The sequence below is a fragment of the Papaver somniferum genome, chromosome 3 (genome assembly GCF_003573695.1).
Source record: "Papaver somniferum cultivar HN1 chromosome 3, ASM357369v1, whole genome shotgun sequence".
In the NCBI taxonomy this organism is placed as follows: Eukaryota; Viridiplantae; Streptophyta; class Magnoliopsida; order Ranunculales; family Papaveraceae; genus Papaver; species Papaver somniferum.
In genome coordinates this window covers 47,883,665-47,900,567 of record NC_039360.1, presented here as the reverse complement: position 1 = coordinate 47,900,567, position 16,903 = coordinate 47,883,665, and the positions used below count along the sequence as shown (strand labels likewise).

General features: G+C 36.5%; 1 long non-coding RNA gene across 1 annotated transcript; it reads left to right on the top strand.

The window, feature by feature from the left end:
- The first annotated feature begins 12,981 nt into the window (after positions 1–12,981).
- LOC113361233 lies at positions 12,982–15,449 on the top strand. Its single transcript, XR_003365021.1, has 2 exons — positions 12,982–13,119; positions 14,915–15,449. It is a non-coding gene; the product is annotated as an uncharacterized LOC113361233 (long non-coding RNA).
- The last annotated feature ends 1,454 nt before the right edge of the window (positions 15,450–16,903 follow it).

Below are 16,903 nucleotides of genomic sequence, written 5' to 3'. Positions count from 1 at the left end.
TTAGAAACCATATTCAAAGGTAACTCCAGTGAAAAGGAAGCTAGGCTTCAAAGCCTTAATTCCGATTGGGAAAACCTTCGTATGGAAGATGAATATACATTTTATGAGTTTAATCACAGAGTATCTGAAATTGTTAATGCATCTTTTGCATTGGGTAAGACTATTCATGAAAAGGATATTGTGATGAAAATTCTCAGATCGCTGCCATCTAGATACGACTCTAAGAAGCATGCCATCATTGAGGGAAATAACCTTGATAATCTCTCCATAAATACGCTGGTTGGGAAGCTTAATATCTTTGATCACGAACACTCATCCAAAACTAAGGATGTTGCGTTCAAAGCACAAAAGGACACTAAATTACTCGATAAGTAAAAAAGTGTATATCTTTGAAGATGATCACTCTGAGACAGATTCATCAGATGAATATCTTGACAAGTCGGTCTCGATGATCACAAGACAGTTTAAGGATCTTCGGTTGAAGAGAAGTAAACGGTTCTCCAGAGATAAGCCTAAAGCATCAGTTAAACCTCATAATCGTATTCCTCATAAAAACAGGGAAACAGATGAAATTGATGATGAGGATATGCCTCAGTGCTTTAAGTGTAAGGGATTTGGTCATTTTGCAAAAGAGTTCCCAAATCGTAGAAAACACACCGGAAACAAAGGTCTTGCTGCAACTCTTGATGAAATGTCTGACAACTATGATTCTAATGAAGAAGAGAAATCAAGTGTTGCACTTGTTGGTGAAAATATTGATTTTGATAACTGTAGCAATACATACATCAATCTCGATATTCTTTCAGAAGAGAACCCAACTAATCTGGAAAAAAAAAATTGACCCAGTTCTTGGAAACTCTGTTTGTAATGTTTCTGGTTCCACCATGTGTCTAGCTGCGTGCACATCTCAGAAGACTGACTTTTATCCTAGTTGGACGTGCTCGTATTGTTCTCTAAAGGGTCATGAACTTTCAAAGTGTTACAAGTACAAACACCAATTGAGGCACGTCAACAAACTTCAACGAAGAGCAAATCAATTAGCAAATAAGCTTAAACTTGCTCAGAAGACCGCTGAGGTATGTAGGATTTTATCTTCGTCTAAGAAGTTAGTTTCCAAGGATAAACCAAGACCATTAGAGAAGAAAGTATGGTCGAGTCGTTTTGATAGACAGAGGTTTGTGGATTCCTCTCAAGAGGAAAATGGTGGACAAATTGTTGTTCACCACAACGCAACTTGATTGTGTTGTTGTGGAAATCTTGTCTCATGTGCCTAAAGAGACAATGATTTTGTACCTCTCAGGCTTTAGGAATAAGTTTTTTTCTTCTTTTAGTTTTTGTTCTTCCCTATCTATCAACAAAGGAGGGTTATTATTGACAATTCTACTCTTTATAGGGTTGTGAGTTGGACGTGTAAGAACCTGTTTAAAGGTTTCAAAACCCTACATTCCTTTTTCCTTCCTCAAAACCTCTTTTTATCTCAAGACTACTTGTTGAGTTCAATTTGTGATTTCATCTCACAAACCCATACGTTATGAATATTCCAAGCATGATGTCTTCTGATGGAAAAGATGTTAATATGATTGTTAAGCCAACAATCATGAATGAAAAAGAGAAATCTCCGTTATCTCCTACCTTGAAAAGAAAAAGAAGGAATGTGAGGATGCCAAGAGTCATTCCTTCAAACTCTCAAAAGTTTTCTGATGTTCTTGAAGTGTTGAAGGAGATACGAAAGGAGATTCAACAAATACAGGCTCTTGTGTATAAGACTCATGAGATTCAGAAGGCCCTGGTTCGACATCATCAGCCAAGAAGGTTTATTGATATAAACTCCAACCTTAATGAACCTTATGTCCCAATGGCTGCTGACGACAAGAAGTTCGGGGACGATAAAGAATTCTTCAAAGGTCTTATTTCCTAGTAAATCTTCTATTTTTCTTGTTTTGTTAGAAGAATAACTAGAGTTTGGAATAGCCATTATTGTGATTACACATAGCTATGTCCAACGTTTTCATCTTCATGTTTTTAGATTTATTGGTTTAAATTCTAAATTTGTTTGGAAGATGATTTTTGCAGTATTAATCTTTATGGTTTTATATATTGCAATATTGTTATGGGATATGTATGTTTGCATCCGTGAACTATGATTGTCCCATACCTTGTCAAAAGTAAAGTCTTTCGTAAGTCAATATGCATGCATTGATAAAATAATGAATGGAATTTTGACAAATACAAAAGTTAAGCCTATTATGTCAATTATTGATGGAAGATAGGATAAAATATTTTATTTTCAAGGCTTATGTCTATTGTATGTCATTGTGCAAATGGTGATGGAAAATAGAATGAATCCTTGCTTATTCCACGGTATAAGGTTGATCTCCGATCCACAATTTTTGTGTATATATTGTGTTGTTCCATAAGGTGTCTTATGTTGAACTCTATCGACTGAGTTATTGTTTGGCTTAGCTGTTGCTCTGTGAGGTACTTTATGTCGAGCATATTAAACTAAGTTAATAATCTTGTTTGGTTATTTAATTGTTGCTCCGTAAGTTTTCTTATGTCGAGCATGACCAATTAAATTGATTACTTTTTGTGATTAGTTTGGTTGTGTATTCCGATTAGATTAATAATGGGTTCTCTTGTGATTAATCTAATTGAGTATTTTTAAGTCTCCATAAGTTCACTTATGCTGAGCATTTCCGGTTAAATTAATCATGAATTCTCTTGTGGTAAATTTAATTGAGTATTTTGGATTCAAATTCATACTTGTATGTGATTTGTTATGTCCAAAGAAACCCTTCTTTTCTTTCGAAATTAAGGTCGTTTTTGTTGTTCTTTCGGGAATGACATATTATGGCGGAGAGTTCTCAATTTAACTCGTGCTTAATTGCCAAATCTTTATGGGGAATGCGGCTGTGGAATATTATAGGGGTTATCTTGTATCTTTATAAACTCCTTGATGAATGCATTTAGCTTTGGATTTATGATTGCATCTAAATAAGATGATATGTGTTTATTTCTTTTGGTCATGAAATGTCTCTTTAGGAAATTTCATTAGGATCCCGTTCTTGTACCTTTGCCAATTTTATTGACAAAAAGGGGGAGAATTAATAGGTAGTTCACACTACAAATACATATGGTTTTCGGATCATTATGTAAGGGGGAGTGGTTTCCATGTGAGATGGAGTGTTGACTAAGGGGGAGTGATACATATCACCATACTATTGTTGATGAAGTTGTGATACAATTGAACTTTGACGTTGTGCAATGATACTATGACACTGTATAACAATGATTGAGAACTCTTGTTTTCTCGTTGTTATATCTACGGATTTTCAACAACGATGATGCTAAACTTACAACCTTTGGGATCATTGGAGTAATTGGAAGTGACGAAGACTCCAAGTAATGTTGAAGATTAGACATGTGGAATAGGAGCTACAAAAGTTAATTTATTTATTTTTTGTATTCCATATGTATTGATAGTTTTGTCATTAAAATTGACAAAGGGGGAGATTGTTAGAGAATTGCTCGGTCGAACTCGCATGCGTTGCTATCTAAAGCATGTTTGTCAATGTTAGTGATCAAAACTATAAGTCTTGATTTCTAGTCTACTATAGCTAAGGTCTCGTACTAGGATAGAAAGTATAGTTGAGCTCAAGAACTCCATGGCAATCATCATACAAGACGAAGGACTACTCAAGGAACCGGTGGATCTTTATCGACTAAAAGGTATGTGGAGACTTGAACTTATATATCACTCAAAAGTCCATTTATCTCCTATCTTGAGATAAAAGTCGTTTTGCTATATAGACTTAGATTATACACATTTGGTATTTCGAGACGGGTTTATCTCGCCTATCTATTTCTCGAAATATGTGTTGGTAAGCTTTCGCTTTAGCAAAGTTGATCTTTACCTAGTGACGAAAGTCACGACAAGTTTCAATCACTTTGAAAATTGCTTACTTTGAAGAAAAATAGTTTGTGAATAACAACTATATAATATCAACGTCCTCTAAGAATGTTTCAATGATTGAAATGAGAGTTTAGATAATATAACCATTGGAGGATATAAGCATTGTTGTGGAAACACATATATGTATAAGTCCTTATTCCTTGAACCGAAGTTTGCGAACTTTGTTGATCAAGAGAACCGAAATAGTGGCGTGAGATAAGTCCGCGAACTCAGTCCGCGAACTGGCGGAAGTTCTCGACCCGAGAAATTATGCTGGAGTTTGTGAACTCCTTCTGGGAACTTAAGTCCGCGAACTTGAGTAGGTTATATCTAAAAACGATGTTTGTGCAGTTATTCTTACATAAACTAAGGAATGCAAATTTCAAACCGTGGCTATATAGTTCATGAACCGATTCGAGTGAATCAAATAGTTTTTGCTTCGATTGTGTCTTGTCTAGTTACATAAGATTTCCTTGCAATTGAAAAACTCTCTAACTAGTTCATTTGAGTCACTTGAACTAGTTATGGTGAAGAAGAATATGGTTGATATGAAAGTGATCATATGGCTAACCATTTGGTTGACTATTGTTGAACCAACAAATGTACAAGTTTGGGTACGGTTACACAAGCCTAGAAACGTGCATTTCATTTCTGTGTAATATGCTAGTTTTCGATCTAACGGTTGAAAGATATTAGCTTGAATCTAATCAGGTTTTCATCTAACGGTGAATATTGAATGCATTTTTACCAAGCTAATATTGATTGCAAACCCTGATTTGAAAGACTATATAAGGGAGAACACTAGCAACTGAAAAACCTAATCCCCACACGTTCTGTGTGATACTAGTTGTGCTAAGATAGAGTCGATTCTCCTTTAACCTTTGGTTTCTTCTTCTAAACCAGGGTAACGACTTAAAGACTTCATTGGGATTGTGAAGCCAGACCGATACTATTTTCTTGTAGTTGTGTTATCTGATCTTGTTGTTTATATCGTACGAGTACAATTGTAATAATTGGCTTGAGATTGATATCTCTGATAGGCAACATATAAAAGTAATCACAAACACTTCGTCTCATCGTTTGTGATTCCGCAATATCTTTTTTCGCTGCGTCGATTAAGAATGTTGTGAGGTGATTGATAATACTAGGCTGTTCTTCGGGAATATATGTCCGGGTTATCAATTGGTTCATGTTCACCTTGATTTATCAAAAGACGGAACAAAATTCGTAGGTATATTCATGGGAGACTGATTTATCTATTACCGTAGACTTTTCTGTGTGATATAAATTTGTTTATTAAAGTCTTCGACTTTGGGTCGTAGCAACTCTTAGTTGTGGGTGAGATCAGCTAAGGGAATCAAGTGCGTAGTATCATGCTGGGATCAGAGACGTAAGGAGCACAACTGTACCTTGGATCAATGTGAGATTGATTTGGGTTCAATTACAGTCCATACCGAAGTTAATTTGGAGTAAGATAGTGTTTGTAGCGGCTTAATACAGTGTGTGTTAAAACTGGACTAGGTCCCGGGGGTTTTCTGCATTTGCGGTTTCCTCGTTGACAAAATTCTGGTGTCTGTGTTATTTCTTTTCCGCATTATATTTTGTTATATAATTGAAATATCACAGGTTGTGCGTTGTTCAATCAATTAGAATATCTGACCTTCTGGTGGTTGATTTAATTTGATTGACACTTGGATATTGGTCTTTGGTACCATCCAAGTTAGCTCTCTAGTATTTGATAAAGACTCCCAGATTTCTATTTGCTTGAGTATATATCAAATCGAGAGATTGAGATATAAACTCTTTGATATACTTTTTATCTAGATTGAGTCTGACTGTCTAGTTGATTCTCTAGAAAGTATATTGGAGTTTGTCCATACGGATTTCTAAGCAAAATATTGGGTATGGTTGTTGTACCCCGCTTTTTCAGAGACTAAGACCTAATGAAACCCTAGACTCTTCATACTTAATTTGATAACAAAATTGACAACAGTAGAGTGATCGGTTCATTGTAGAAGATATGATATGCGTTCAATTTATCGGAGCAGGAAGAAATAAGGTTGATATTATACCTTCAATCACAACTCAAGAACAAAGAAAAACCTTATTCAATAACCTCCCAATCTCCATGGAAGTCAGTAGATGAGACATGAAATTCACCACTTTCAATCACTCAAGATGTAGATAGGGATTGGGTATGAATTTTCTAAACTTTTGATTGTATTTCTTTCCACCGGAATCTCTCGTCGATTTCTTTCTGTATGTTTTCTTACAATGACCAAGTACCAAAATCATAGTTGAATAAGTCTTAAGAGTTATATCACAACTTATTTCCGAACATACCCCTAACAGAAATTCTTAATCACAAGCATGACAAGGACTCTAGGTGTCAAAGTGATAGTCTGCCACGATTCTGTCTAAAAGTAACCTAAATCCAAATCATCTGATTTCTACAATCTTAATATGTCATTAAGCTAATTTCACATCAACCAACAAGAGACATAAAACAACAATACCCTGTATTTAAATAATAAGCATTATTAAAAACACTCTAAGTTGTACTTTGATTAGTCAATAATCAAAATGTAAATTATCGGGTTTCTACAATCATCCTACCTAACGGAACTTTTCGTCCTCGAAAAGAAAACTTACATACCTCAGTGAAACAAATTTGGATATTGAGCTCTCATGTCTGATTCCTTCTCCCAAGTAGAATCTTCGGTGTTATGATGAATCCATCGCACTTTCACCAAAGGAATAACTTTATTCCTCAAATTTTTTTCCTTATAGTCTAGAATTTCCACCGGTCCTTTTTTATAAGAACCATTATCTTCTAACGATAGAGACTGCCAATCCAACACATGAGAAGGATCCGATTCGTAACTACATAACATAGACACATGAAAAATATTATGAATCTGACCCATGCTTGCTGGTAATGCAAGCCTGCAAGCTACTTCCCCAACTTTCTCAACAATCTGAAATGGACCAATAAACCGTGGTGCGAGTTTTCCCTTCAATCCAAACCTAGTAACACCCTTTCTTGGTGATACTCGTAACAACACATGCTTCCCAACTTCAAACTGCAAACGACGTCGATTATGGTCCGCATGACTCTTCTGCTTACTCTGAGCTGCTCGCAAACGTTTTTTAATGATCCTAATATTCTTTGTGGTCTCTGCAATTATTGTCGGCCCAGTCAACAAACTGTCTCCAACCTCTGTCCAACATATCAGTGATCTACACGGTCTCCCATATAACACTTCAAATGGTGTCATACCAATACTTGCATGGTAGCTATTGTTGTAAGCAAATTCATCCAACGACAAATGACTCTTCCAGGTACCTTGAAAATCCAGCACACAAGCCCTAAGCATATCTTCCAATATCCGAATAACCCGTTCGGACTGTCCATCTGCTAGCTTGACAAATTAGAAACAGAAGGTTAGATTTGTCCAAGAAAATTGTTGGAACCTACAAGAAAAACTTCCAAAGATGAAGGATGCTGCAAGAACCAAAAACACTAACACCTCAGATAATACTCACTCCCCAGTTGTTGCCACTGATGCTATCTTCCCTACCTCCCCACCTCCAAAACCTTTCCCTTTCAACACCCTCCCCACTCTAGCCCAAATTAAGACTAGAATGGAGGCTAAAATGGCTCAGGAAAAAAAAGGAGGCCTGGAAGGCTAAGAAGAAAGCACATGACTTTGAGAATTATGATACTAATCCTTTGATGCTTACCATAATGGATTCAAAAAGAATGAAGCCTACTCCAAATGACGATGACGTCAGGACTTATAACTCAAATGACTCTGAGAACCTCAAAAGATTCAAGGACCAGGATGAACATTCCACAAAGCAGCTGGGCACTAATACTCTCTTGTTGGCTAGTGGTGAATTGGGCAGCTCCTCTTCTGAAAGAATGGTACACTAATCCACTTACTTCTCTTTTTATTCTTGCTCTTTATGTACATCAGGTTAGTTTTTCAACTGTTTTTCAATACATTTTATGATAGTATTCCTAGAAGACCTACCTCAAAATATCCTACAGTGTCCTATTTTTGGCAATTCTTTACCACTTTGGCATGAAATTGTCAAGTATTAAGGACTAAGTATAGTAAGAAGTATCTTAATGATATGCTGAATAAACTAAATCATGATATCATCTTTCTATCTGAAACAAAACAAAACAAGAAAAGCTTAATAAAACTATGCTTGAGATTAATGTCAACAATTATTGGTTTGTTAACCCGCAGGGGACAAGTGGAAATGATGGTGGCTTAGTTTTGATATGGAAGAGTAATCTTGATATTGAAATAACTGGATTCTCCTTAAACCATATCAATGATATGGTCAGGCCTGCAAATGGCCCCTCTTGGCTTTTAACTGGTTACTATGGTAGTCCTTATGATACCACTAGTAAAATTGAATCATGGAAAATGTTGGATAAAACTGCAGGCATCAACCAACTACCCTGGTTGGTTATTGGTGACTTCAACTTCATCTTACATAACACTGAAAAGTTCAGTGCCCAACCCGTTGATGTTAGTGAAGCTGTTATTTTTAACAACAAAATTATGGATCTTGATTTAGTTGATCTTGGCTCCACTGGTTTCCCATTCACTTGGTCCAAAAAAAGAATTGGCCATGCTCTCACTAACAAAGTTTGGATAGAGGACTAGCAACTGAAAGTTGGCTTCTCTTATATCCAAATACTACCATCTCTAATATGCTGGCTATTGGGTCTGATCACCACCCCGTTCTCCTTAACTCAAATCCCAACTGGAAAATTGTTAAAATTCTTTTCAAATTCTTTGGTCCTTGGTTGGATCATGAGGACTGTAAGAAAATTATATCTGAGTGTTGGAGTAAAAATCTCTCTGGATCCAGTGCATTCCTCATAGACAGAAGACTAAAAGACATCAAACTCCAGCTTAGAGTTTGGAACATGGAAGTTTGTGGCAACATTAAAACCGACATAAAAGAATGCAAGCAATATCTTCATTGGATTCACAACAACTACTTCAGACATGATAGAATTTAGGCACTTGCAGTAGCTAGAAAGAATCTCAAGGATTGGCAGGACACTGAAGAAAAGTTTTGGAAGACTAAAATTAGGGGTCAATTTATAAAAATGGGAGATCATAACACCAGCTACTTCCATAGAGTAACAAAAAGTAGAACCATGAGAAACAAGATTGATACAATCCAAGACAACAAAGGAGACTGGATAACAGATTACCAAGAAGTGAAAAAAATCACACAACATTTCTCAATTATGGCTACAGCTGAAACCACCATCATAAAACCAGAAATTATCAACCTAATACCTACTACTATTACTACAAATGACAACATTATGATAAACAGAAACCTAGATTACAATGAAGTTAAGTCCATCCTGTTCAGCATGGCTAAAGATAAAGCCCCAGGACCTGATGGCTTCCCTCCTAATTTTTTCCAAGCCAACTGGGAGCTCATGGGAAATGACATAGTCAAAATGGTCCAACACTTCTTCATTTTTGGTAATATGCTCAAAGAGATGAATTGTACCTTCATTTCTCTCATTACTAGAGTGGACAACCCAACTTCCCCAAGCCACTTTAGACCCATAAGTCTTTGAAACACAACCTATAAATTCATCTCCAAACTTTTAGCCCAGAGAATGAAACCTTACCTCAGCAAGATCATATCCCCTTACCAATCTGCTTTCATACATGAAAGGAAAATTTATGATAACATAGTCAGTTCCCATGAAATTATTCACACTATGATATCCAAGAGAGCAAAAAAATGTGAAAATGGAAGTATGGGTATAAAAATTGACATGACAAAAGCGTTTGACATAGTGGATTGGAAGTTCCTAACCACCATTATGAAGAAAATGGGTTTCAATGACCAATGGTGTAACAAAAATATGCAGTGCATTTCAATCACCACCTATGTTGTTCTCATTAATGCTTCTCCATATATCTTCTTCAAAACTTCTAGGGGCCTAAGACAAGGTGATCCCTTATCTCCCTATCTGTTTCTTTTCCGTATGGAATCTCTTTCCAGAACTCTCATTCAAGCTGATGATATGGGTCTTATAACTGGAATAAAGTTCTGCAAGGCTGCTTCCTCTATCAACCATCTTTTGTTTGCTGATGATTGTATGGTCTTCTGCAAAGACAACAAGATTGAAGAACTGAAAATTATGGATATCCTAAATATATTTGGTTAAACCTCTAGTCAAATCATTAATTCCAACAAATCTGGTACCTTTTTCAGTAAGAACACTAACCCAAACCTTATTCCTACCATCAACAACATTACGGGTATGGAAGTGCTCCAGCTGGATGATAAGTATTTAGGTTCTCCTTTGTTTACTCACAGAAGCAAGATCAAATCTTTCAAACCCGGAGTTGACAAACTCAAGTTAAGACTCTCCAGTTGGAAAAATATTTCACTAAACCTGCTGGAAGGGAAGTTCTAATCAAAACTGTCACTTCAAAAGCTAGCATTTATCAAATGAACTGCTTCAGGATCCCAAAACAAACCTGTCAAGACCTCAACAAACTTCAAAGGGACTTCTTTTGGGGCAAAAGTCTGGAAAACCCCAAAGGTTACTACCCAAAATCCTGGACTGCAGTCTGCAAACCTAAAGAACTGGGTGGATTAGGCTTCATGAATATGAAACTCTTCAACAGCTCTATGATTACTAAAATTGGATGGAGACTATAACAAGATAAAGATTCTCCCTGGTATCAACTAATGGATGTTAAATACCTTATTGGCAGAAACATGCTTAACATGGATTCCAAACCTAAAGATTGATACTCATGGATTTGGAAAGGCATTCTTGAAGGAATCCATAACATCCAACAGTACTGTGTACGGAGAATTGGCAATGAGAGGAAAATCAAAATTTGGGAAGATCTCTGGATCTCAAAAACCACAGCTAGACTCAACAAACCTACTCACTGCTCCCAATCCATTGAGACAATTGAACATCTTCTACAACCTAATGAGATCTGGAATCATAATCTGATTCAACACATCTTCAACCCCACTATAGCTCAGGCTATACTTGCTCTGGATACTCATCCAGGGGAGGAAGACAAGATCCAGTGAACCTTAAATGACTCTGGCAAGTTCTCTGTCAAGGCCCTCTACAAGGCCAAGATAGACAATCTTTACAAAAATGATCCTTTAACAAGAAACTGGGGAGCTATCTGGAAAATGGACATTGCTCCGGTTATAAAGATCTTTATTTGGAAGTGTTCTCATGAAATCCTACCTACTAATGCTAAAACTGCCAGCATTCTGCATTACATAGATCTTATTTGCCAAGTATGCAACAGTGGGGAGGAAACTATGACACACTTGTTTCTAAACTTCCCTGCAACCACTTCTGTATGTAATGAAATCATTGGCCCCTCCCATGATCAGTTTGATAATACAAAAAACTTCATGGAATGGTTCAACTCTTGGTATCTTCCTGAAACTAAAAAAGAAAACAATAACATTTATGCCACTACATGCTGGTTCATCTGGAAGGCTAGGTGTGATTTGGTTTTTAACCACACCAAATGCCAGGCAAACCTCCATGTGCATCAAGCAACATTTATGTGATTATTACAGAATCCAAAACTTACCAACTCATATTATGAATACTTTTTCTCTGCATAATGGAGAGCCTGACACAGGGGAAAACAATACTGCTCCTTATGATTTAAACCAATATCGTAGACTGGATTTTGGTCTTATCATAATGATATGCACGCTACAAGTCCCTGACAGTCTCAAATATTTCTCTGCACTAACTATTTTGGATTTTGCAGGAAACCCCACTGGTATTAGAGGACACCATGCCATTCTGGAGATTGGGGAGCAACAGGAGGATCAGACTTAACTTTCAGCTGGGCAAAGAAATGCAGCATATCAATATAGAAATACAGGGTGAATCCATGGAAATTCTGGTCAGATTTAAATTACTATACCATCAGGCGGTCAAAGGAAGATTTAACCTTAGTTATCATGAATCCTTAAGAAGTAAAAAAAAAAAGACACTGACACAAGAACAAATCCAGTTAGTTTTGTTTAAATTAGTCTTAAAATTATCCATAGACTTCAGAACTTGGATAATCTTAATGTTGCTATGTATTGTAAAAAACAATGTTGGCAGGCTTCAGTGGAAGTTGCCTTGCCAACATTATGTTTGGTCCTTAGGCTAACCCCTATGGGCTAGATTGAACTGTCAGATTGGCCAAAAAGTGTTGCAAATCATGAAAAAAGTGTTGGAAAAAAATTAACACTGATAGTTGATAGTTCTCTCTCCTAGCAACTGCTCGCAGTTCAACTATCAGCGAGATTGAAACGCTGAATAATTCAGCGCTCAAAAAATAATTTTTACGCCGAATGGTTCAGCGTTTTGGAAAATATTTTAGGTGGACGCTAAATGAAAACGCGTCTGAATTTACAAAGAAAAATTAATTTAAATTATATCCTCCCACTCATCCGTCACTTCACACCTCTCACTAGACTAACTAGATCCTCTATGTGTCTCACATGCATCGCAATTGAGTAAATAAATTTAAATTAAATTATGTCCTCCATCCTCACACTAGACTAATAGCTATACTTATATCCTCTCACTAGACCCTCTCTTCTCACTATTAAATTCACTCACTTTCCGTCATTTAATCAACTATTGTCTGAGCGTCTGTCGCTTTCTTTCTCTCTCTAGTCGTACAAGTGCTGTTTAGTGCATGAAATACTAATATAAAGATTATTACGACACACTTTCCATTTTAGTGTTTGAGGAAAAAGTGAAAAAAGAAAACGCTGAATCATTCGGCGTTCAGAGCTGTTTCGTTCAACACTGCTAGATTCTTTTTCCCATAAGATTTAGGAGGTTGTCCATACTGACGTGAATGGCCAATCTAACAGCTAGATATCTAGCCAATAAGACTTAGCGTGAGACTCCGGTCTAAGTTTTTCTATAAAAAATAAAGGTTTCAAATAATTCACCTAGGCCCAAATTATTTAAGTTCTTTACGGATGGAGGCCCCTCCTTCTCCTTCTCCTTCTCCTTCTTCAGGTATTTCCATTAACTATCAACTATCAGTGTTAATTTTCAGGGATTAGTGGATTGCGTTGCAGCGGCTTACTAATACACTAAGGTATTTCCATTTTATTACTTTATAGTCTTTAATATTTGACAGGCAGCTTTTGTTAAGTTTGGGGTTATTGGAAGATTGAAATTTGCCAATAGTTAGAGTTGTCTAGTTTGGTACTGGTGTTTTGATTTCTAATGATGCCCGGCTCAAAATTTTACTGTTTTACAACTTGGAAGTTAGGGTTTCAGTATGACTTCCTAGTTTTAACATGCTAGAGTGAATTTCTTTTGCTAGAGAGAACTTTTGTACTTTACATTATGCCTAATTGCTTTTATTCATGTTTCAAGTCTTTTGTTTACATGAGAGTTTACATGCTTAACCACACTCAAAATTGGAATCTAGGGGTTCAATATGTTTCTTGTTTAACCTATGTTATGTATTATGCCAATCCATGCTGTTTTTAGATGTACCAAATAAATGATAGGTCTATGCAGTGCAATGCTGGTTTTGTTAGGTTGTACCATGTTTGAGGGCTATGGGTAAATGGACAGTTGTCTAGGTGTAAAGTTTTCTTATCCTGCAATATATAGTTTTTGGTGTAACAGTGTTGACCTATTTCTAGGCTAATCAGTGGTCTTATCTATCACCTTGTAGGTGTAGTGCCTAGAAATTGTAGATTTCATTCTTTGAGCCGAATAGGCTAACTGTGTAATCTAATCAGTGCGAAGTATCTCACCACATGTATTACAAATATAAGTATATTTTAAGTGAAATTAAATAGTGAGAGATTGATTTAGGCGTGGTCGTCTAATTTTATCATAGCTTGCAATGAATTGGGAAGCAGCTTTATGTTTTAAAACTGAGGTCACATTTGGTAAATTAAAGGTCTGCTTGGATCAGTTTGTCGGTTCCCTGTTTTAGGTTCTGGTCACTCTCTCTCTATCTATTGATATTTGCTTGGATGTGAGAAGGTTATAAACTCAGCTATATCTTGGTGGCAGTGCCAGTTGTTTTCTCTGAAAATGAATCATCCGACAAAGCAATAAGGTTCACCTCTGCAGCTTTGTTTCTGTGGATACTTTTGCTTGTATGTGTATGCGACTAGGTTAAGGAACAACAGTTGTAGAGAATTTGTTTGTTCGCTTTTCCTACAGAATTCTTTCTAGTGTCATGAGGCCCCATGGGAAGTAGAATTTGTGAACAGTAGTTTTGGTATATTTGCAGGTTACACTGTCAATTCGTACACAATAGTTTTGGTTATATTTGCAGGTTCTATCTTTTGCATGTTACGCTCTTTGGAGCAAGGCCTTACTAGTACATGTTAAGTTCATTATGTACTTAGATAATTACCCTCCGGTATGCTTGGTCTGCTTAAATTTTTCAATGTTGAATCTGCTTGATTTTGAATACAAGTTTAGGCTTCAGTTTAGTTGCTTTCATTTGATTTTGTGGAGCATTGCTAACACTCAAGATTTCTGTCTGAGGAACCAGCTGAGTGCTGTAGCCTATAAAGGCATGTCTTTGTCATTAATGAAAATTGTTAAGTGTGTTTGCAACAATGTAGTCTCTTTGGGTTTTCATGCGTATCCTCTTTACTTTTCTCTATGTCAAATCCTACAAATACTTGTATGCATTATTCAAATGCGTACCATGTACTTTGACAATTCCTGGCTCCATAATCTGCTTGAAAAATCAGTTATTTCCCCCGAGTATATTTCTACTGATGCTTAGCATGGTTAGGGACGGCCTCATATGCTCTCTTTCTCACTTTAGTTACATATTGCACTTTTGGTTTTTGGTTTTCTGTTTGCCTGATTATCAAAAAAGATGCTGAATTATATAACATGGCTTTATGCAGCATGAGAGAACTAGAACTAGAAAGCTGGTGCACCCAACTTGGTGCAATAATCGTCGATTTTCAGCATGTCAGCCATGTCGTGTAGACAAGAAAACAGCCTCACTCGCAAAGAAATTCTTACAAGCTAATGCCAATCCGTCTTTAGCTGCAATCATTGAGAAAAGAGCAAATTTGATCTTCATTGCTTTATATGTGTTTGAGTTATTGGATTCCTCGACTGAGATACTGACAAAGGAAGTTCAATTGGTTAAGGAAAAGCTTGGTATTGAAGAAATTGTTGAGGACGAGGGACCGCTTGCTATGCTGAAAAAAAAAACAAAAGCCTTGTTAACAAGGGGAGATAATCCAGGGGAAGACATGTACGTAGTTCATTTTCCTTGGTAGTTTGTAAGGCAATGGTTTCTACATGATTGAAATTTTGAAGTGTGTACATAGTAGTTCTTAAGGAAGAAACCTGGAAATGCAATTAGACTTCCTTTTTTATTATGACAGTAATGTATTGGTTTAACAAGAAGTTATTCCTTTTTTATTTTGACTCGGTAATATTGATCATCTTTAACAAGAAGTTATTATCTAAGCATGGCAGTGTATTGTTTAAACATGTTACATTAATACTTGTCAGCAGCTTCTAGCTCCCCAATCACCTCTCCTCTCGCTTAGACTCATCGTTGATCTATATTCCTTCGATGCCCAGAATGAAACATTTCCAAACGAAATGTTAACCTGACACCATCCCACCCGTAAGATGTTAAATCAAATACACTTAACAGTCTATGGGCACCGCTTGAAGACATTTAGGTGAAAGACTCTTCAAAACCTTAAGGCAGGCTTATGGAAAGGAATTAAAAAGTACTAGCATATAGTAGAAAAGACTTAGATAACAAACATTGGCGATGGCTCGTCAATATACTTTTGGTTAGACAAGTGGGCAACAGCTGATACTCGAAAGAACCTTTTCCCTAAAGTCTACAGATTGGCAGTCATCATGAAGGCAAAAATTAAGGATCAAATTGTCATCTTCAGTTGGAACAATTTATATAAGAAAAATCCAACATCTGGGAAATGGTGGACGTTGCTAATTCTATGAGATTGATAGGAGCTCATCCAGTACTATCTCACATTGAAGATTCGGTAGTCTGCAACTCAGGTAACTCCTATGTAAAATCCACTTATAGTTGGTTAGCTGCATATGAAAATCTGTACCACCGAACATACGATTCTTCATTTGGTCTGCTCTGCATGATGCCATTCAAACTGTGGATAATCTCAACAGAAGAGGATGTAACATCATGGAAAGGTAATGTTGTTTGTGTAGTGACGAAGAACAAACTGCTAATCATCTTCTATTGCATTGTAAAACTTCAAGTTAAATCTGGAATTATTTCCTAGTTGGGTTTAATCAAAAGTGGGTTCAAACATATAATCTACTGCACGAGCTGCTAGCGTGGAAGTTTAGAAGGGCAAAAGGAAGAGGTAGAAAAAATTGGCCGCTTATTTTCTTTGTTGTTTGCTGGGTGATATGGGAGAAAGGAATAAAAGGACTATGTTGCATCAATAGTTGTTGGGGGCAATTAATAGTTGTAATTCATAATTTCACTTCAATAAAATTATAACCTTTTTTTTATCATAGTCTGTCTCTCTGTAGTCAAGTCTACAGTTCCAAGTCTTATAGTTGTGGCAGGATGCAAGAATTGGCAAGGATATCAAGTCTTCTCACGTTTTGTTCACTGGGAATGTACCCATAAAGCTGCAAATTTTTGGAGTGTAAATAATAGTATGGTGATAGTATAAAAGTCTCTCATCATCAGCCTAGATACTAGCTAAGTTAAGCTATTTCATAAAGTGTTCGACCATATCCTCATCCACCAAAATAACACATTTGCCTTCTCTACCCACTGTGATTCATCAGTGGAATCACTTGCTGACCTACTAAGCTGCGTTCAAGAGAGACAATTCAGATGATAAACAAAGAAAAGGAGACACCACGCG